Source organism: Manis javanica, chromosome X (assembly GCF_040802235.1).
Source record: "Manis javanica isolate MJ-LG chromosome X, MJ_LKY, whole genome shotgun sequence".
In the NCBI taxonomy this organism is placed as follows: domain Eukaryota; kingdom Metazoa; phylum Chordata; class Mammalia; order Pholidota; family Manidae; genus Manis; species Manis javanica.
In genome coordinates this window covers 61,747,013-61,770,955 of record NC_133174.1, presented here as the reverse complement: position 1 = coordinate 61,770,955, position 23,943 = coordinate 61,747,013, and the positions used below count along the sequence as shown (strand labels likewise).

Genomic DNA, 23,943 nt, shown 5'->3' with positions numbered 1-23,943 from the left:
TATGAAAATACAATAAATATAACTATTCCTAAAAGAGACACCAGTGGATGCAGTACAACAGCCAGGACACATCTACATCTGTGAGAACTCAACATCACACGAAGGGGGTAAGATACAAGCCGCGGCCAGGAGGGACCCGAAAGCTCCCCCACCCCAGAACCTGGCAGGAAGAAAGGAGTCAGAATGGGGAGGGAGTGAAAGCCCAGGACTCCTAAACAACCAGCTCTAGAAATCCACATCCAGAGCGCAGATACAAGGTGCACAGGGTGCTGGATATTAGAGAAACGGAAAAGCAAAACCTGTGGGCAGGTCCCTGCAACTGGAGCACCCAAGACAAAAGAAAAGCGAGTGCTTTCTGTAAGTCTTAAAGAGACAGGGACCCCATAGCTGGACAAACTCATCCTGGCACACTTAGTCAGCAGCTGGGAATCACGGGGAACCTTAGGCGCCCTAAACTCTGGGGAGACAGCACAGCTCAGAGGCCCCTCGTGGAACTAAGCAGCCTGCCAGTTGTTCCTCCTACTGGCGTGGACCCCAACACACCGGCCCAGTAGTGGGAGAGTGGTAGCGCGTGCCATGGGCGGCTGTGCCGGAAGGGACCGGGAGCAGATTGCGTGCACCAATGCTGCCAGAGGAGACCAGGAGAGGCTTCTGCAAGCCCGCAGTGGCAGGAACCAAACAGCCTGGGTACGGCTTGCGCACACGGGCGGCAGTGGAGCCAGAGGAGCCCTGTAGAAGCCCATGCGGAAGAGCCCCACGTGCACCTGCAGTGGAGCGAGAGGGAGCAGATGCACTCCCAGCAGCCGACTGGAATTCCAGCCCAATGCACAGTCGCCCGGTCCAGACCCAAAGGCCGCTGCTGGCGCACAGCTGCCCGGCAGGTGCACCGCTATCACAGAGGAGCGCACCTGGCGTGCCTGCCACTCCCCGCAGGGCTCCGCACTGCTCTGAAAGAGACCCCGCCCACAGAAGCTTAGGGGACTAACCCAGTGGCTGCTCGAGGAGTGCGGGTAACCGACACAGGCAGCGGAGTAGGGCAACGCATCCAGCAAGCAGGAAAGGACTTTCTTCTCCCAGCTGACACACCCGCAACCCGCCTACAGCCACTGCTATCACCATGAAAAGGCAAAAAAATTTAGTCCAGTCCAACATAGATCAGACAACACCTGAGAGAGGATCTGCAGAGACAAACCTAATGAGTCTCCCTGAAAAAGGATTCAAATTAAAAATCATTAACTTGCTGACAGAGCTGCAGAGAAATATGAAAGAGCTAAGGGATGAAGTCCAGAGGGAGATTACAGATGTCCAGAGGGAGATTACAGAAGTGAAACAAACTCTGGAAGGATTTATAAGCAGAATGGATACGATGCATGAGGCCATTGATGGAATAGAAACCAGAGAACAGGAACACATAGAAGCTGAAGCAGAGAGAGAGATAAAAGGATCTCCAGGAATGAAACAATATTAAGAGAACTGTGTGACAAAAGGAACAATATCTGCATTATAGGGGTACCAGAAGAAGAAAAGAGAGAAAAAGGGATAGAAAGTGTTTTTGAAGAAATAATTGCTGAGAATTTCCCCAAACTGGGGGAGGAAATAGTTGCTCAGATTATGGAGGCACACAGAACTTCCGAGAGACGGGACCCAAAGAGGACAACACCAAGACATATAATAATTAAAATGGCAAAGATCAAGGACAAGGACAGAGTATTAAATGCATCCAGAGAGAGAAAAATGTCACCTACAAAGGAAAACCCATCAGGCTATCATGAGACTTCTCAACAGAAAGCTTACAGGCCAGAAGAGAATGGCATGATATATTTAATGCAATGAAACAGAAGGGCCTTGAACCAAGGATACTGTATCCAGCACGATTATCATTTAAATATGAAGGAGGGATTAAACAATTCCCAGACAAGCAAAAGTCGAGGGAATTTGCCTCCCACAAACCACCTCCACAAGGTATCTTAGAGGGACTGCTCTAGATGGGAGCACTCCTAAAAGAGCACAGAACAAAACACCCAACATATGATGAATGGAGGAGGAAGAATAAGAAGGGAGAGAAATAATCATCAGACTGTGTTTATAATAGCTCAATAAGTTGGTTAAGTAAGACAGTAAGGGAGTAAACAAGATAGACTTGAATCTTTGGTAACCACGAATCTAAAGCCTGCAATAGCAATAAGTACATATATTTCAATAATCACCCTAAATGTAAATGGACTGAATAAACTAATCAAAAGACAGAGAGTAATAGAATGGATAAAAAAGCAAGACCCATTTATATGCTGCTTACAAGAGACTCACCTCAAACCCAAAGACATGCACAGATTAAAAGTCAAGGGATGGAAAAAGATATTTCATGCAAACAACAGAGAGAAAAAAGGTGTTGCAATACTTGTATCAGACAAAATGGACTTCAAAATAAAGAAAGTAACAAGAGATAAAGAAGGACATTACATAATGATAAAGGGCACAGTCCAACAAGAGGATATAACCATTATAAACATATATGCACCCAATACAGGAGCACCAATATATGTGAAACAAATACTAACAGAATTAAAGGAGGAAATAGAATGCAATGCATTCATTTTGGGAGACTTCAACACACCACTCACTCCAAAGGACAGATCCACCAGACAGAAAATAAGTAAGGACACAAAGGCACTGAACAGCACACTAGAACAGATGGACCTAATAGACATCCATAGAACTCTACATCCAAAAGCAACAGGACACACATTCTTCTCAAGTGCACATGGAACATTCTCCAGAGTAGACCACATACTAGGCCACAAAAAGAACCTCAGTAAATTCCAAAAGATTGAAATCCTACCAGCCATCTTTTCAGACCACAAAGGTATAAAACTAGAAATAAATTGTACAAAGAAAGTAAAAAGGCTAACAAACACATGGAGGCTTAACAACATGCTCCTAAATAATCAATGGATCAATGACGAAATTAAAATGGAGATCCAGCAATATATGGAAACAAATGACAACAACAACACACAGCCGCAACTTCTGTGGGACACAGCAAAAGCAGTCTTAACAGGAAAGTATATAGCAATCCAGGCATATTTAAAGAAGGAAGAACAATCCCAAATGAATAGCTTAATGTCACATTTATCGAAATTGGAAAAAGAAGAACAAATTAGGCCTAAGGTCAGTAGATGGAGGGACATAATAAAGATCAGAGAAGAAATAAATAAAATTGAGAAGAATAAAACAATAGAAAAAATTAATGAAACCAAGAGCTGGTTCTTCAAGAAAATAAACAAAATAGATAAGCCTCTAGCCAGACTTATTAAGAGAAAAAGAGAGTCAACACACATCAACAGAATCAGAAACGAGAAAGGAAAAATCACGATGGACCCAACAGAAATACAAAGAATTATTAGACAATACTATGAAAACCTATATGCTAACAAGTTGGAAGCCCTAGGAGAAATGGACAACTTCTAGAAAAATACACCCTTGCAAGCCTGGCCCAGAAAGAAACAGAAAATCTAAACAGACCAAGCACCAGCAATGAAATTGAATCAGTAATCAAAAAACTACCCAAGAACCAAACCCCTGGGCCAGATGGATTTACCTTGGAATTTTATCAGACATACAGAGAAGACATAATACCCATTCTTCTTAAAGTTTTCCAAAAAATAGAAGAGGAGGGAATACTCCCAAACTCATTCTATGAAGCCAACATTACCCTAAAACCAAAACCAGGCAAAGACCCCACCAAAAAAGAAAATTACAGACCAATATCCCTGATGAATGTAGATGCAAAAATACTCAACAAAATATTAGCGAAACGAATTAAAAAATACATCAAGAGGATCATACACCATGATCAAGTGGGATTCATCCCAGGGATGCAATGATGGTACAACATTCAAAAATCCATCGACATCATCCACCACATCAACAAAAAGGACAAAAACCACATGATCACCTCAATAGATGCTGAAAAAGCATTCGACAAAATTCAACATCCATTCATGATAAAAACCCTCAACAAAATGGGCATAGAGGGCAAGTACCTCAACATAATAAAGGCCATATATGATAAACCTACAGCTAACATCATACTGAACAGCGAGAGGCTGAAAGCTTTTCCTCTGAGATCGGGAACAAGACAGGGATGCCCACTCTCCCCACTGTTCTTCAACGTGGTACTGGAGGTTCTAGCCACGGCAATCACACGAAACAAAGAAATACAAGGAATACAGATTGGTTAAGAAGAAGTCAAACTGTCACTATTTGCAGAAGACATGATATTGTACATAAAAAACCCTACAGACTCCACTGCAAAACTACTAGAACTAATATCGGAATTCAGCAAAGTTGCAGGATACAAAATTAACACACAGAAATCTGTAGCTTTCCTGAACACTAACAATGAACTAATAGAAAGAGAAATCAGGAAAACCATTCCATTCACAATAGCATCAAAAAGAATAAAACACCTAGGAATAAACCTATCCAAGGAAGTGTAAGACCTACACCCTGAAAACTACAAGACACTCTTAAGAGAAATTAAAGAGGTCACTAACAAATGGAAACTCTTCCCATGCTCCTGGCTAGGAAGAATTAATATCATCAAAATGGCCATCCTGCCCAAAGCAATATACAGATTCGATGCAATCCCTATCACATTACCAACAGCATTCTTCAATGAACTGGAACACATGGTTCAAAAATTCATATGGAACCACCAAAGACCCCGAATTGTGAAAGCAATCCTGAGAAGGAAGAATAAAGTGTGGGGAGATCTCGCTCCCCAACTTCAAGCTCTACTACAAAACTACAGTAATCAAGATAATTTGGTACTGGCACAAGAACAGAGCCACAGACCAGTGGAACAGAATAGAGACTCCAGACATTAACCCAAACATATATGGCCAATTAATATATGATAAAGGAGCCATGGACATACAATTGGGAAATGACAGTCTCTTCAACAGATGGTGCTGGCAAAACTGGAAAGCTACATGTAAGTGAATGAAACTGGATCACTGTCTAACCCCATACACAAAAGTAAATTCGAAATGGATCAAAGACCTGAATGTAAGTCATGAAACCATAAAACTCTTGGAAAAAAACATAGGCAAAAATATCATGGACATAAACATGAGTGACTTCTTCATGAACAGATCTCCCCAGGAAAGGGGAACAAAAGCAAAAATGAACAAGTGGGACTATATCTAGCTGAAAAACTTCTGTACAGCCAAGGACACCATCAATAGGACAAAAAGGTATCCTACAGTATGGGAGAATATATTCATAAATGACAGATCTGATAAAGGATTGACATCCAAAATATATAAAGAGCTCACACACCTCAACAAACAAAAAGCAAATAATCCAATTAAAAAATGGGCAGAGGAGCTGAATAGACAGTTCTCTAAAGAAGAAATCCAGATGGCCAACAGGCACATGAAAAGATGCTCCACATCGCTTGTCATCAGAGAAATGCAAGTTAAAACCGCAATGAGACATCACCTCACACCAGTAAGGACTGCCATCATAGAAAAGACAAACAACAACAAATGTTGGTGAGGTTGTGGAGAAAGGGGAACCCTCCTACTCTGCTGGTGGGAATGTAAATTATTTCAATCATTGTGGAAAGCAGTATGGAGGTTCCTCAGAATGCTCAAAATAGAAATACCATTTGACCCAGGAATTCCACTTCTAGGAATTTACCCTAAGAATGCAGCACTCCAGTTTGAAAAAGACAGATGCATCCCTATGTTTATCGCTGCACTGTTTACAATAGCCAAGACATGGAAGCAACCTAAATGTCCATCAGGAGATGAATGGATAAAGAAGATGTGGTACATATACACAATGGAATATTATGCAGCCATAAGAAAAAAACAGATCCTACCATTTGCAACAACATGGATGGAACTAGAGGGTATTATGTTCAGGGAAATAAGCCAGGTGGAGAAGGACAAGTACCAAATAATGTCACTCATATGTGGAGTATAAGAACTAAGGAAAACTGAAGGAACAAAACAGCAGTAGAAGCACAGAACCCAAGAATGGACTAGTAGTTACCAAAGGGAAAGGGACTGGAGTGGATGGGTGGGAAGGGAGGGAAAAGGGCGGGGAAAAAGAAAGAGGGCATTAGGATTAGCATGTATAGTGTATGGGGGGCATGGGGAGGGCTGCACAACACAGAGAAGACAAGTAGTGATTTTACAGCATCTTACTATGCAGATGGACAGTGACTGTGAAGGGGTATGTGGGGGGGACTTGGTGAAGGAGGGAACCTAGTAAACATAATGTTCTCTTTGTAATTGTAGATTAATGATAACAAAAAAAAAAGAATGCAGCACTCCAGTTTGAAAAAGACAGGTGCACCCCTATGTTTATCACTGCACTATTTACAATAGCCAAGATATGGAAGCAACCTAAATGTCCGTTAGTAGATGAATGGATAAAGAAGAGGTGGTACATATACACAATGGAATATTACTCAGCCATAAGAAAAAAACAGATCCTACCATTTGCAACAACATGGATGGAGCTAGAGGGTATTATGCTCAGTGAAATAAGCCAGGCAGAGAAAGACAAGTACCAAATGATTTCACTCATATGTGGAGTATAAGAACAAAGGAAAACTGAAGGAACAAAACAGCAGCAGACTCACAGAACCCAAGAATGGACTCACAGTTACTAAAGGGAAAGGGACTGGGGAGGATGGGTGTGAAGGGAGGGATAAGGGTGGGAAAAAAAAGAGGGCATTAAGATTAGCATGTGTAGTGCATGTGGGGCACAGGGAGGGCTCTGCCACACAGAGAAGACAAGTAGTGATTTTACAGCATCTTACTACACAGATGGACAGTGACTGTGAAGGGGTATGTGGGGGGGACTTGGTGAAGGGGGAAGCCTAGTAAACATAATGTTCTTCATGTAATTGTAGATTAATGATACCAAAAAAAAAAAGAATAAATCAACAGAACTGCAAGGAGACACAGACAAAACCATGATTATATTTGGAGATTTCAATATTTTACACTGAAGAATTAATAGAAAGTTAGAAACTTTCTAGAACAACTAGCTAGAAAGTTAATTAGAACTGAACAACACCAGAATCAACTTGTGATAACTAACATGTGTAAAACACAATAGCCAACAGCAATAGAGTGCATATTCCTTACAACTGCACATGAATTGTTTATCAAAATAAAATATATCCATTTCATAAAGTAATAGACTGGCTTCTTTCACTTAGCAATATAAATTTGACTTTCTTCAATGTTTCTTTGTGGCTTGATAGCTCACTATTTTTTATTAAATTATTTTTTAATTGAAATATAGTTAATACACATTATATTGGTTTCAGGTATAAACACATTAATTGGACAATTATATACATAACAAAATGCTCACCATAATGTGTAGTTACCATGATACCACACAAAGATTTACAATATTATTCACTGTATTCCATATACCATGCTTTTCACCCCCTTGATTATTTATTTTGTACTTGAAAGTTTGTGCTTCCTTATCCTCTTCACCTTTTTCACCCATCCCCCCACCCTCCTCTATTATAGCAACCACCAGTTGTAATGTTTTTATGAGTCTATTTCTCTTTCCTTGTTTGCTCATTTGTTTTTCAATTTTTTTAGATTCCACATATAAGTGAAATCATATGGTATTTTGTCTTTGTCTGATATATTTAATTTAGCATAATATCCCCAGGTCCAACCATGTTGTCAGAAATGGCAAGATTTCATTCTTTTTTCTGGCTGAGTAATATTCCATTGTATATATGTACCACCTCTTCTTTATCCACTCATCTATCAATGGGCAATTAGGTTGCTTCCATATCTTGGCTACTATAAATAATGCCGTGATAAATATAGGGGTGCATATGTCTTTTAAAATTGGTGATTTTGTTTTCAATAGGTAAATACCCACAAGTTGAATTACTGAGTCATATAGTATTTCTATTTTCAATTTTTCAAGGAACCTACATACTGTTTTCCATAATGGTGCCATGTGTATGGTTTCACCAATTTACATTCCCACCAACAGGGCACTAGTGTTCCCTTTTCTGCATATGGTAACAACACTTGTTATTTCTTGCCTTTTTGGCACTAGCCATTCTGACTGGTGTGAGGTGATGTCTCATTGTGGTTTTGATTTTAATTTCCCTGATGATTAGTGATGTTGAGCACCTTTTCATGTTTGCTGTGTCTTCTTTGGAAAAATGTCTATTTCGTTTCTCTGCCCTATCTTAAATTTGTTTTTGTTTTTGTTTTTCTTTTTATTTTTATGTTGAGTTGCATGACTTAGTTATGTATTTTGGATTATTAATCCCTTATCAGATATATCAATTGTAAATATATTCTCTCATACAGTAGGTTGGCTTTTTATTTTCTTGATGATTTCCTTTGCTATAGAGAAGCTTTCAGTGTGATGAAGTCCCAGTTGTTTATTTTTGCTTTTGTTATCTTGCCTGGAGAAACATATCCATGAAAAAATTGCTAATGCTGGTGTTCAAAACCTTACTACCTATGTTTTCTGTTAGTACATATATGGTTTCGATGCTTATATTTAAGGCTTGAATCCACTTCTGTAATATTGTCATGAATGGTATAGAGTTAAAGTCCAGTATCATTTTTTTGCATGTAGTCAGTTTACCAGCATCATTTATTGAAAAGATTGTCTTTTCCCCGTTGTATATTTTTGTCTCCTTTGTCATATATTAGTTGATCATATAAATTTGGGTTTATGTCTGGGTTCTCTATTCTGTAATATTGATCTATGTGTCTATTTTTCTGCCAGTACCATACTGCTTTTATTACTATACCTTTGTAATATAGATTAAAATCAGGAAGCATGATACTTCAAGCTTTATTCTTTGTGCTCGATATTGCTGTGGCATTTGGGGGTATTTATGATTCCATACAAATTTTAGGATTTTTTGCTCTAGTTCTGTAATAAATGCCATTGGTATTTTGAAAGGGATTACATTGAATCTGAAGATTGCTTTTGGTATTATGGCCATTTTAAAAATATTAATTCTTCCTATCCAGGAACATAGAATATCTTTCCATTTATTTGTACTGTCTTCAATTTCATTAATGTCTTATAGTTTTCAGAGTCTAGGTCTTTAGCCTCCTTGAATAGATTAGTTGCTATGTATTCATTTTGTTGCAATTGTAAATGGGATTTTCTTATTTCTCTTCATACTAGGACATTACATGTGTATAAATGCAACTGATTTCTGTATACTGATTTTGTATCCTGTGGATTACTGAATTAATTTACAAGTTCTAATAGTCTTTTGTGGAGTCTAGGATTTTCTAAAAATAGTATCATGTCATATGCAAATAGTGACAAATTTACTTCTCCCTTATCAATTTGGATGCTGTTCATTTCTTTTTACTTATCTGATTGCTGGAGCTAGGACTTCCAGTACTATGTTAAGTAAAAGTGCAGAGAGACAAAGTAGAAGGGGATGGAGTAAAAGATGGTGGAGTAGGAAAACAAGGCAGGAAAATCCTCCCAAAAACACATAAAAGAAGAAAATACAGCAAGTAAAACTAGACCTGAAAACAACCTGAAGACTGCAGAACAGACCCCCTACACCTGGGGAAGAAGAGAAGAACACACAGAAAAAGGTAAAGTGGCAGATTCATGATCGTGTGGGAACCAAGACCTCCCCCAAACCCAGGCTACAAGTTGGAGAAGGAGGAATGTAACAGGAAGGGTCTAGGACACTAGGATCACTGCATACTGGCCCTGGAGACCTGATCCAGGAGCATAAGCCCACATTACACTGGATTTTGGTGTGGACACCAGGGACAATAAGTACATATCTATCAATAATCTCCTTAAATGTAAATCGATTGACTGCTCCAATCTAAAGACATAGAGGGAAAGAATGGATAAAGAAACAAGACCCATTTATATGCTGCCTACAAGAGACTCATTTCAGACCCAAAGGCATACACAGGCTAAAAGTGAAGGATGGGAAAAGATATTTCATAGAAATAATAGGGAGAAAAAAGGAGTACCAGTACTTGAATCAGACAAAAGAGATTTCAAAATGAAGAACATAATGACACAAAGAGGGTAATATATAATAATAAAGGGGCCAGCCCAACAAGAGGATATAACCATTATAAATATCTATGCATCTAACATAGGAGCATCTAAATATGTAAAATAAATACTACCAGAATTAAACGGGCAAATAGAGAAGAATAAGACAATAGAATAGAAAAAAATCAATGAAACCAGAAGCTGGTCCTTTAAGAAATTAAACAAAATAGATAAACCCCTAGCCACACTTATCAAGAAAAACAGAGAGGGTACACAGAAAAAAATTAGAAACAGAAAAGGAAACATCACTACACCACAGATGTACAAATAATTATTAAAGAATTCTATGAAAATTGTATGGCAATAAACTTGACAATCTAGAAGAACTTCACAGCTTTCTAAAAAAAATGCAATCTTCCAATACTGACCCAGGAAGAAACAGAAAATCTGAATGAAACAATTACCAGCAATTAAATTGAATTGATAATAACTCCCAAAAACCAAAATTCCAGGTACACATAGGTCCTCAGCTGAATTTCACCAAATATTTAAAGAAAACCTAATACCCATCCTTCTTAAAGTGTTCCAAAAAGTAGAAGAGGGAGGAATATTTCCAATCTTATTCTTTGAGACCAACATCACTCTAAAAACAAAACCAAAGAAACCACAAAAATAGAAAATTATAGGCCAATATCCCTGACGAACATAGATGCAAAAATCCTCAACAAGATATTAGCAAAGAGAAATAAAAAAATACATCAAAAGTTTCATCCATCTAGAACAAACAGAATTTATTCCAGGCATTCAAGGATCGTACAATATTTGTAATCAATGAGTACCATATGCCATATTAACAAAAAGAAGGATCAGAACCACATGGTCATCTCTATAGATACTAAAAAAGCATTTGACAAAATTCAACATCCATTCATGGTAAAAATTCTCAACAAAATGGGTTTAGAGTGTATGTAACTGAATAAAATAAAGGCCATATATGGCAAACCCATATCATGCTTAACAGTGAAAAGCTGAAAGCTTTTTCTCTAAGATCGGGAAGAAGACAAGGATGCCCACTCTCACCACTCTTATTCAACATAGTACTGGAGGTCCTAGCCATGACAATCAGACAGCACAAAAAGATAAAAGGCTGCTTCCATATCTTGGCTATTGTAAATAGTGCAGCAATAAACATAGGGGTGCATCTGTCTTTTTCAAACTGGAGTGCTACAATTCTTAGGGTAAATTCCTAGAAGTGGAATTCCTGGGTCAAATGGTATTTCTATTTTGAGCATTCTGAGGAACCTCCATACTGCTTTCCACAATGGTTGAAATAATTTACATTCCCACCAGCAGTGTAGGACGGTTCCCCTTTCTCCACAACCTCGCCAACATTTGTTGTTGTTTGTCTTTTCGATGATGGCGATCCTTACTGGTGTGAGGTGATGTCTCATTGTGGTTTTCATTTGCATCTCTCTGATGATTAGCAATGTGGAGCATCTTTTCATGTGCCTGTTGGCCATCTGGATTTCTTCTTTAGAAGACTGTCTATTCAGCTCCTCTGCCCATTTTTTAATTGGATTATTTGCTTTTTGTTTGTTGAGGTGTGTGAGCTCTTTATATATTTTGCATGTTAATCCTTTATCAGATCTGTCATTTATGAATATATTCTCCCATACTGTAGGATACCTTTTTGTCCTATTGATGGTGTCCTTGGCTGTACAGAAGATTTTCAGCTTGATATAGTCCCACTTGTTCATTTTTGCTTTTGTTTCCCTTCCCTGGGGAGATATGTTCATGAAGCAATTGCTCATGTTTATGTCCAAGAGAGTTTTGCCTATGTTTTCCTCTAAGAGTTTTATGGTTTCATGACTTACATTCAGGTCTTTGATCCATTTTGAGTTTGCTTTTGTGTGTGAAGTTAGGCAGTAATCCAGTTTCATTCTCTTAGATGTAGTTGTCCAGGTTTGCCAACACCAACTATTGAATAGGCTGTCATTTCCCCATTGTATATCCATGGCTCCTTTATCATATATTAATTGACCATATATATTTGGGTTAATATCTGGACTCTCTATTCTGTTACACTGGTCTGTGGGTCTTTTCTTGTGCCAGTACTGAATTGTCTTGATTACTGTGGCTTTGTAGGAGAGCTTGAAGTTAGGAAGTGAGATCCCCCCGCTGCTTTATTCTTCCTTCTTATGATTGCTTTGGCTATTTGGAGTCTTTTATGGTTCCATATGAATTTTAGAACTATTTGTTCTAGTTTGTTGAAGAATACTGTCAGTATTTTGGTAGGGATTGCATTGCATCTGTAGATTGCTTTAGGCAGGGCAGCCATTTTGATAATATTAATTCTTCTTATCCAAGAGCATGGGATGAATTTCCATTTATTAGTGTCCTCTTTAATTTCTCTTAAGAGTGTCTTGTAGTTTTTTTGGGTATAGGTCTTTCACTACCTTGGTTAGGTTAATTCCTAAGTATTTAATTCTTTTTGATGCAGTTGTGAATGGAATTGTTTTCCTGATTTCTCTTTCTGCTAGTTCATCATTAGTGTACAGGAAAGCAATAGATTTCTGTGTATTAATTTTGTATCCCGCAACTTTGCTGAATTCAGATATTAGTTCTAGTAGTTTTGGAGTGAATTCTTTAGAGTTTTTTATGTACAATATCATGTCATCTGCAAACAGTGACAGTTTGGCTTTAGCTTCCTTTCTTTTCAACATGAAGGGTTCCATTTAGTGTTTCTTATAATCTAGCTCTTGTTATAAGTCCCTCAGATTTTGTTTGTATTAGTCTATCTTAACTTCTCCTTCATTTTTGAGGGACAGTTTAGTTGTATATATAATTCTTGGTTGACAGTTTTTCTCTATCAGAACTTTAATTATATGAACTCATTGCTTTCTATCATTTAAATATTTTGGTGAGATGTTGAATAATACTGTCACTGAGGATCCCTTCTACATGATGAGACATCCTTTCTTGCTGCTTTTACGATTCTTTCTTTGTCTTTCAACTGTTTTATTATAATGTGTCTCAGTGTTGCTCTCTTTGGATTTTCCTACTTTGTGTTCATTACCCTTGTTGGATTTGTAGATACATATTTTGCATCAAAGTGGGGAAAGTTTCATCTATTATCTCTTCAAATATTATTTTTGTCTCTTCTTCTCATCAATTTCTGGTACTCCCAGAATGCATATGCTGGTTTAGTTGATAATGTGCCAGATATCCCACGGGCTTTGTTCACTGTTCTTTCTTGCTACTTTCTGTTCCTTAGACTCAGTAATTACAATAATCCTATCTTCATGTTTGCTGGGTTTTTTTCTGGTCACTCAAATCTGCTTTTGAAACACATTTGTGTTCATTTCATTTCAGTCCAGTATAATAATTCTTTCTGACGCAACTATCCTTAAAAAATGAAGATAAGCTCTGTAGATGAGGGATGCTACAGATATAGGAAAAGATATTAATAAGGTTTTTCTCAAATGACTAGATTTTTCTTTTTCAATATAGCATACGAGGGTGACATAAGGGAAGCTGACAGAGTGAGAAAAAAGAACTCCTTTTTCCACATAGACATTTCTACTAGCAGAAAGAATTATTATACTTTTCAGATCCAGAATTTATTTGTTCTTGGTTTATAATTTCTATCTCTTTATAGTTAGTCTTATTTTGAACTTATTTTTCCTATCTTTGTCCACATGTTCATTTAGCTCTTTGAGCATCTTTAGAACTATTGCTTTGAAATATATGTCTGTTATGTCTTACATCTGGTCTTACTCAGATATGGTTTAAATAGCATTATTTTGTTTCTTTGAACGGACCATACTTTCCTTTTTCTTTGTGATTTTTTTGAAATTGGACATTTGAAAAATATATTTTTAAACTAGACATTTATTATGTGTTAATGAGAAATCAGGTTCTCCCCTTTGCCCTTTTAGATTTGTCTAAGGTTTCTATGTTTCAGGCATCAATCTGAGATGAAAGGGTAAGGTTTTCTAGTTCTTTTTTGAGCATATGTCTTTCTTTGCAAATTCATGGTGGCTTTTTAGACTCTTATATATCCACATTGGTTTTTCAATGGGCAAACAAAAACCAAAAATGAAACAGATTAGGTTTCAATATATTGCCCAAGAATCCCCTGCAGTTAGTGGGGGTTGAGCCAATGGCAACCAGTCTCTGTGACTATACCTCAGTAATCAGATGAAACAATCTATAAGCAGAACACATACCCCAATATTTGGAGGATAAGTCTTCATTGTCAAAAGTGGCTCCAAGAAACTGCTCAAGGAAAAAGAGCATGGCTACCTTCCATGGGCTGAAAACTGATGGGGGAATGGATACCTGCTACTGTGCTTGAGGTTGTGATAGGCTGATATTAACCTCAATTTATCAGCCAAACTTTCTGCTGGAAGCTGCATGCATCCAGACTGCTGAGTTCTAAAAGATTTCCTTCAGGCAGTTTCTGCTAGTAGAAATGTCTATGTGGAAAAAGGAGTTCTTTTTTCTCACTCTGTCAGCTTCCCTTATGTCACCCTCGTATGCTATATTGAAAAAGAAAAATCTAGTCATTTGAGAAAAACCTTATTAATATCTTTTCCTATATCTGTAGCATCCCTCATCTACAGAGCTTATCTTCATTTTTTAAGGATAGTTGCGTCAGAAAGAATTTTTGATAGTTTTTTCTGTCCGCTCTTTCAATCCGCTCATCTCACTGCTTATAACCTTCATTGTTTCTGATGAGATCAAGTGATAATCTTAACAATGCTTCATGTATATGATGCTTCACTTCTCTCTTGCTGCTTTTGATAATTTGAATATGATGTGTCTAGTTGGGGAATCTCTGAGTTTATCCAAGTTGGAATTCATTGAGCTTCTTGGATGTACAGATACATGTCTTTCATCAAACTTTTTTTTTTTTTTTTGCCATTATGTCTTTACATATCTTTCTATACCTTTCTGTTCTCTCCTTCAGGGACTTTAATTATGCCTGTTGTTATGCTTGTTGTCTTAGGTTAGCATTAGGCCCACATATCATTGATGTTTATTTTTCTTCATTTATTTTTCCCTTTTCCTTTGATTGGATAATATGCATGTATCTATCTACAAACTTGCTGATTTTTCCTTCTGTATTCTCAAATCTCTTGTGATATTTCTTTAGTGAATTTTTAATTTGTTACTATACTTTCCAAGTCCAAAATTTCTATTCAGTTACACTTTGTAATTTCTATCAGTGATATTTTCAATTTTGTGAGATTGTTCTCATACTTTAGTTTGATAAATAATAGTTTCCTTTAGTTCTTTAAACATTTATTTACTTATTTTTATTTTTTATATTGCAGTATACATTAAAACGAATAAATCTAAGTGTAATACTTGCTGAGTTTTGACATGCATACACACTCATGTAAACATCACCCAGATAAAAGTATCAAATATTCTCACGAATTTTCCCCCTTCACCTATTTCACCCATTCCTCCACCCCACACCCCTCTGGCAACCAAGAGTCTATTTCTATTTTGTTTGGTATTTGTCTTCCTCTGTCTGACTTACTTCACTTAACATAATACCCTCTAGATCTACCCATGTTGTCACAAATGGCAAGATTTATTTCTTTTTTATGGCTGAGTACTATTCTATTGTATAAAGTACCACATCTTCTTTACCTATTCATCTATTAATGGAAACAAGTTTCACTGATATTTGGGCTATTGTAAATAATATTGTGATAAACATTAGAGTACATATACCTTTTTGAATTAGTGATATTTTTTTGTGTGTAAATTCTCAGAGGTGGAATTACTGGATCTTACAGTATTCCTGTTTTAGGCTTTTTGAAAAACCTCCATACTGCTTTTCATAGTAACTGCACGAATTTACATATCCACCAACAGTATAGTAGAGTTCCCTTTTTGCCACATGCTTGCCAACACTTGTTCTTGTTTTTTGAATAGTAGCCTGTAACTCCAAGGAAAGGAAATCCTAGAGCAAAATACTTGTAAAACCAAAATCAGTCAAAGGGAGAAATAAAGTTTAAACCCTGTTTACTGCTAACAAACTGCACTCCAGGGCTGTTTCTCTTTCCTGCTACAGCAGAAGCAAACCAGCCCTCCCCCTAACCTCTCAGGTTCAGATAAGCCCTTGGTGGTCCCGGTAATTACCTATTGATATGGAGATGAACTACTTTTCTCCACCCCTGAGGAACATCTGTTGAAATGCAGATGCACTAAAGCCAGTTGAGATATTCTGGAAATAGTACAATTTTACACACATGGGCATTCTGACTGTGAGGTGATACCTCATTGTGGTTTTGATTTTCATGTTGCTGATGATTAGTGATGTTCAGTATCTTCATGTGCCTATTGGCTATCTGTATATCTTCTTTGGAAAAATGTCTATTCAGATCCTCTATATTTTTAATAAGATTTTTAAAAGTTTTTTTGTGTTGTTATTTGTGCTCTTTATATATTTTGAATATTAGCCCCTTATTGGTTATGTCATTTGTAAATATATTCTCCCATTCAGTACATTGCCTTTTTGTTTTGTTGATAGTATTCTTTGCTGTGCAGAAGCTTTTCAGTTTGGCATAGTATCATTTGTTTGTTTTTCCTTTTGTTTTGAAAAGTATTAAACTTCTAACTGCAGTCCTGGAAAATATACTAGATGATAACCTTTTCCAATGCTAATTCAAAAGATATTTGTAGAACATGTCAAAGCCTATTCAAATGTTTTCTTGATATAATTCCTAACAGCTGATCTTTTATACCTCTTAAAAGATCTCTATAGAAAAGGAAACATTTATAAGTAGAAGGTCAGTTTCTATAGTGAGTTTGGTGGTTTCTGAGTTGATCTAGGAAAAATATATGATGTCAAGGTAGCAGAGGCAAACAGGGAACTTTATTTTGGTGGTACTTTAGATTTGTATGAAGGATGGGATTTGGGGAATTTCCTTATCACATGAGACCTTCCAGAGTCCTACCACTCAGAAGAGGACAAATGCAAGGGAACTCCCAGGAAATAAGGAAATAGGGGAGGGGCCTTACTATCTAGGGGATATCACTCAGCAGAAAGATAGGGACTCAGGGTCAGAGAGTTCTGAAGGTCAGCAGTAGCTTGGGGTTATTTATAGCATGTGAGTTTATCTGTAGCTAGAAGATTTAGAAGTGCTGTTTTATAACCTATGCAAATCAGCGAGCCCTAAATGGCTAAAAATATGCTTATAAGGGTTATATTTAAAGCAATTGTGCAAAAGGTATAAATTTGTTAAAATCATAAACATTTTTCAAATTGTAAGAATTTGAGTTTGACACTTGTGGGCTTTTAAGCTAATTGTTCTGTCCTGCTGTGAAGAAGGAAAAAGTGTAGACTCAATATATAGGGGCATCTTTGGCTCAGTTATATAAGAGCTTCCTATTGTTGGATTCTCCCAGAGGAGGACGCTGCCCCAAATCACTCACGAAAGACGTCTCTTGATGCAATAAGCAAGAGGAATTTATTCAGGAACCAGCTAGCTGGGGTCCAAGTTAGCCCGACGCAGCGGGTCTCAACAAGGACCCTGAGCACACAAAGCCAGAAGGTTTTATAGCATTTTCAAAGGGGGCAACATTTTCCACAATCACAATACAGTGTTTTTTCATAGACACATAAATCTTTGGCTGGGGCTACATCCTGGGGTCTGGTTAGATAAGATTACCTTCGGAATGTTTAGGGTGGTTCTAGCAAGATAAGCTTGGTGTGTATGATTAACTGATTTGAGGTCAGCTAATTAAAGGTCACTACATTTAACACTGGCTGACTAACTTGTTTTTCAAGATCCTAATAATTTTCCTCCTTCTAGGTTAGGGGGTGGTATTTAAGCCTTTAAGATGGCTGTACTTATGCTAACTTTTGATTTTTCAAATCCTACATTTCCCCACTTCTCTTTAGGGACATTCCAATCATGGAATGTTTGTGTCTCCTTGTTGGGTGAGTGAATGATATTGTTGCCTCAACATTAGTACATGAACAGCACTCACTCTTTCTCTAACAAAAGTTACCAGCCGATTTAGTATGCAGGGTCCTAAAGTGAGGAGCAACACAAGGATGAGTAAGGGCCCAGCCAGAGTGGATATCAGGGTTGTAAACCACGGGGATCTAGTGAACCAAGATTCAAATAGCCCTTGGCCGGCTTCCTGTTTTTTCTTTCTCTGGTCTAGCCCTTCCCTAAGCTTTGACATTGAATCTCTTACTACTCCGGAATGGTCTGCATAAAAGCAGCATTCTTCTTTTAAAGCTGCACACAGTCCTCCTTCTTTTAGGAACAGCAGATCCAGCCCTCGTCTATTCTGCAAGACTACTTCAGAGAGGGAAGTCAGAGATTCTTCAAGTTTTGTAATGGATTGCTCTATGGTCTTTAAGTCTTCATCAATAGCTGTCCTTAGTCCTTCATAATGTTGGTTCCCTTGGACAATAGCGGCTGCCCCCATTCCCACTCTGGCTGCGTCTCCTATCCCTAACAACACAGCTAAGGTCAGCGAGACTGGCTCTCTCTTATATCTATGCCTAGGTTCAAATTCAGCTACGAATGAGAGATCATCATGATACATCAACCTGGGCACCAGCTGAACCATGATACAGAAATCACGGGAGGAGTTGAAGGCAGAAGTAGAGACACATGGGGTCACTCCAGTGTTCCAAGCCCACCATCCTTTGGGAGGAGGGATTAAATACCTGTTTTTACCGGGGAAGGCTATGGGTATGGTCTCATTCTTTCTTCTACAGATAGAGACTTTAGCTGCTGCTAGGGAAAAGGGGCGATGACCGCTCTGGCTGCTTCGTGCTGAGAAGGGGGCGCAGTAAAGGGTGCAGCTAGGTCTCCATCACTGGTCAGTTGAGAGGGCCTCAGAAGGCTGGCGCTTCTATTCTGGGTTTCATTTCTATTACTATTTGCAGTTTTGTGGCTTCTAGGCAAGATAAAACAAATTGTGTTATTAGGTTATGTAGCAACATCTGGAGTTGGATTTTCTATTCCTGAAGGAGGCTGCCATTATTGAAACAATACTTTTCTCTAAAATCACCCTCATTTTTATTAGAAGTAACCAGGTTAAGAAAATAATTAACAGCTGGCTTGATCATTTGCACAAGTGCAGCAAGAAGAGCAATTGATTACACAGGCTCTTTTAAATATGCTTTGCTGGAACTTTTTGTAAGGAATTTCAGATTGAACTTTTAAAGGCCTCTTGAGGCCAGACAGCCAAGCTAGACTTGCCATCAGGCTTTGCCTGCAGTACCTGTAGATTTGGATGAATTCTTCTCTTCTCGAGGTCTCTGCACCTGCCAGGAAGTGACCTTCTTTACTCACCTGGTAAGGCTGCTGGGAACTCTGTAAGCAAGGTACCAGGCCAGTTCTTCCAAGGGGCTTTGTTGGCTTTATAAAGTCAATCTTAGTTCCTTAAAGTTGTTCACATCTGAGTCCATGCACATGTCTCTCAGGTATGACATTCCAGTCAAAGCCCTGGCAGTATAACCAGTGTTCTTAAGTAGTCTTCTCACAAGGAAAGCAGATTCTTATTGAACTCGTGCAAATAAACATACTGCCATGAAATACAAAAACAGTCACTGAAAGTTTTTAAACTCTGGAGGGATCAGGTAGAGAGAAGGATGTTTCAATTCTGCTCGTAAAGATAGTCATTTACTAAACTGTTGTCAGTTTAAGAGAACAAGGTTAAAACACTGTATCAGCAACATTTGAAACAAAAAGACACAAAATCATTTTCTTTAGTTTATGTAATCTTATGTAACTAATACCTGTTCTGCTGAAATCCAGTTCTTTACCAGTTTAGGGATAATACTATAAATGACAAAAGACTTACAAATGACAATGGTTAAAGATCTGATGAGAGCTTACTGTAAGACAGTTGACATAAGGAAATTCTGATATTTCTGTAATACAAAACATTCAGTAACAAAGTTTAGCATCATTCTCTTTGACAGTGCTTTCCTGCTTTCCTGGTAAATATATATATATATATATATATATATATATATATATATATATATATGTATATATATATATATATATCAGATAAACAAGCCAAACCAGTCAAATACTTTCTCCAATGAGAAAAAAATCCTCTGACATGTTCCAGGGGCCCTCTGGAACATGTCAGAGTTAACTAGAGGTAAAAGCACTTTTTTGCATTTAATTCTATTAGAACTGTCTATCATTACACATTTATTATCTATATACCCAGCACAGTAAACGAGATACCTTAAAAAGGTGGGGCAGCAGGGGAGACTGCTGCTGTCAGTTTAAAAGACAATATATAGAAAGTCAAAATAATTCTAGGTTACTAAGCATTCTTGAGAGAATGGTAGCAGATGGTAGATTCCTCTGCTTTCATCTTCAGGAAGGGGAAAAAAGCTACAATAAGAATTCACATTTAGCTGAAAGAACTGTCTAAACTCAAGGCAGAGTATAATATCACCAGGCATACAAAAGACCTGTTAGAGATACATACAAAGAATGAATATGGCTATAGTCAAATTCAACTTAAAAGTTTAAGCAGAATCTCAAATTTAAATGTCTCTTTCTTTCACACAGATATTCAGATATGACCAGAAATATGCTTTGAGATGAAAGAGATCAGGCATTTTACTTCTTCATTTAGGGACTGAGAAATGATGACCTTTGGCTTACAATCAATAGCTTACAAACAGTGAAAATAATAAGAACATAACTCAGCATAAGTGTCTAAGACCAGATACAAAAAAGCAGAGAAAGTGCTTAAGTCTACAGGTCTTCCCTGAAAGCTTCAAGAATGTTTTACTCTTTAATAGTAGATAGAGCTTTTAATAGAATTTGCATAGCAGCTTATAAGATCATTTGCATTAAAAAAATATGGAGTCCTCCATGTTTTTTAAAACATACAAACATATCCACAGCATATAAATTAAACAAGAAGACCTGGTGGTTCTCAAAAGTGGTCACACGTTCGTCCATTTAACCTTTACAGTGAAACCTGTTTTTCTGGGAGAAACATAATCTTGTCTAGATTCTACACAGTTTAATTTTTAAGAATAAATTTTGGTTTGTTAACTAAGTGCATTTAATCAGCTGAAAAAAGCTTTGTTACCATTCTGCTTAGGAATTCAATTTCTCAGGCCATGCCATCATTTTCAATAACAAAATATTTCAAACGCAAATAAAGGTTATACAGTTGTTAACAAACTTTAGCTTTTAGTCTTTTTAATATTACGATTTTATGGCAACTCACTGAGACTTTAAGCATGAGAAACTGCTTTGATCTTTCAACACTAAGAGCAGACTAACAGTTAAAGAAAACTGTTTAACTGGAAACGAGATTCTAATTTTGCTGTGCACTCGATACCAAGACTTACTTGCTTCAATTTCACATAGCATGACTATACTAACTCTTCCACAAGCCTTCTACAACTTTCTTTTTACATTCAGTGTTCTCTTTCTTTAAACAAATAGCTGCACTTCAGAACAATCACTCTCTTTTACTTTCAACAAAACGAATTTCCGTTCTTTACACTTTCTCTCATCAAAACATACATCTTCTAGCATAGAGAAATGCCCTCTCCATCACCTTAAGCAGTTCTAACCAGAACTCAAAACTATTAGAAACTTCAACCTCCAGTGAACACTGAGAAGCAGGACACTGCAAACTGTCAAACCAACATTCCCTAGACTGACAAACTTATGAACACATTCTACAATTTCTGCAACCATGAGCTTCACAGCACAATCTCCCAGCAAACACAGAGCACATCTTCTCAACTTAACAAAACTCTAAGGCTTTAAGTTACTACAAAGATTCTCAGGCTGCAGGTAGGCATACACACTGCAACACACAATTAAAAAGGTGTTCACTTGCCACACTTATCCAGCTCACCTACCTGCAACAACTAAGCTAGCCTACTCACAAGACCCCCACTGAACACTAGACAAAGCCAAGCTTCTAAGCATTCTATTCTTAAAAGACTTAGCAGATAACATGACTCAAATGACTCTAGGTAAACTCAGGCAGCCGACAACTACCAAGACATGCCCGCCTTAGGCAAACTCAAATTAGCATTAATGCTTAACACTTTTTTATCAGGTTTTCTGGAAGTTTTAGAACACTCAATTTTCATAAGCGCTTGTCTTTAAATCAATTTCACTAATACCATCCGGAGGTAGAAAGATATATTCATTTACACACTTAGGGGGTTGTCTGAGTCTGTCTCATTGTCAGTATAACAATTATTAGGCACGTGAAAGACACAAAAAACAGAGACACACACAGATTAGACACACGGCGGCCGCTCCTTGTTTTCCTCAGATTTTCAATCAGAAACCGAAAGGAATCGGAGGGTTGATACTCTTGGCGCCCGAAAATCAACCCTATCTCATCAGATTCACCTTGCCCGAAAAACAGATGAGAGGCCACCAGGCGTCCCTGGCCCTCCACTCTCCCCGAGGCGTGCCCCAGGGTTGCAGCCTGCGGTGCTCCAAGTACGTCTACCTACCGCGGTCTCGACCCCTTTACAGGATCGGGACGACTGCCAGACAGTGGGTACCCCTTTCAGAATTCTGACCGGTCTCACTGAAAAACAGAAGACAGAACACAGACAACTCAAGGCGCCACTAATCTTACCTCTTCCTCCAAGAGCGACTTCGGGAGTGAAGCGGGGTGAGCACACGATCCCGGATGAGCCCCCAAATGTTGGATTCTCCCAGAGGAGGACGCCGCCCCAAATCACTCACGAAAGGCGTCTCTTGATGCAATAAGCAAGAGGAATTTATTCAGGAACCAGCTAGCTGGGGTCCAAGTTAGCCCGACGCAGCGGGTCTCAACAAGGACCCTGAGCACACAAAGCCAGAAGGTTTTATAGCATTTTCAAAGGGGGCAACATTTTCCACAATCACAATACAGTGTTTTTTCATAGACACATAAATCTTTGGTTGGGGCTACATCCTGGGGTCTGGTTAGATAAGATTACCTTCGGAATGTTTAGGGTGGTTCTAGCAAGATAAGCTTGGTGTGTATGATTAACTGATTTGAGGTCAGCTAATTAAAGGTCACTACATTTAACACTGGCTGACTAACTTGTTTTTCAAGATTCTAATAATTTTCCTCCTTCTAGGTTAGGGGGTGGTATTTAAGCCTTTAAGATGGCTGTACTTAGGCTAACTTTTGATTCTTCAGATCCTACACTATGCCACTTAAATGAAGACAGTCTTCAATGATATAGAGGTCTTTTATAAGTATATTTAATATTTAGAAAATGTCATTCAAGACAAAATAGACTTCCCTGTTTTATACTGTGGGAATTCTCCATTGGGTTCTCTCTGGGTAAAAAAGTATTAAATTTTACCTTGGAAAATATGTCTTTGAAAAATAGTTTATTTACAGAGAATCAACTGAGCTTCACATTAAACCTTGTATTCCTACCAAAAAAATTACCATGAACTTAATAGCTTTAAACAACGTACATTCATTACATCATGTTTTCTGTGGATCAAGGATCTGGGACAGCTTAGTTGCATCCTCATCTGGAGGAATAATTGGGGTAAAATGTACTTCAAAGTTTATATTGTCAGAATTCATGTTCTTGTGGCTATATAACCAAAGTTCCAGGCTTTTTGCTGGCTGCTAGCAGGAGACTGTCCTCAGGTCCTAAATGATGCACATAGTTCCTGTTCCAATGTGCTTCTCCACCATAACTGCTTACATTGTCAAACCAACAATGAGAGACTTCCTGGAGTCTGATGACAGAGTCTTATATAACATGATATAATCATAGAAGTGATTTTTGCCATATAACATGACCTAATCAAGCGAATGACATCACATCACCTTTGCCATTGTTTAAATTTACTATTGACTAGA

The 23,943-nt window shown here is 37.9% G+C and overlaps 1 long non-coding RNA gene across 1 annotated transcript; it reads right to left on the bottom strand.

Annotated features, from left to right (window-relative positions):
- Positions 1 to 17,535: 17,535 nt before the first annotated feature.
- LOC140847442 (uncharacterized) lies at positions 17,536 to 20,019 on the bottom strand. Its single transcript, XR_012127437.1, has 2 exons — positions 19,407 to 20,019; positions 17,536 to 19,008 (listed from the first exon to the last, which is right to left on the bottom strand). It is a non-coding gene; the product is annotated as an uncharacterized lncRNA (long non-coding RNA).
- Positions 20,020 to 23,943: the final 3,924 nt, after the last annotated feature.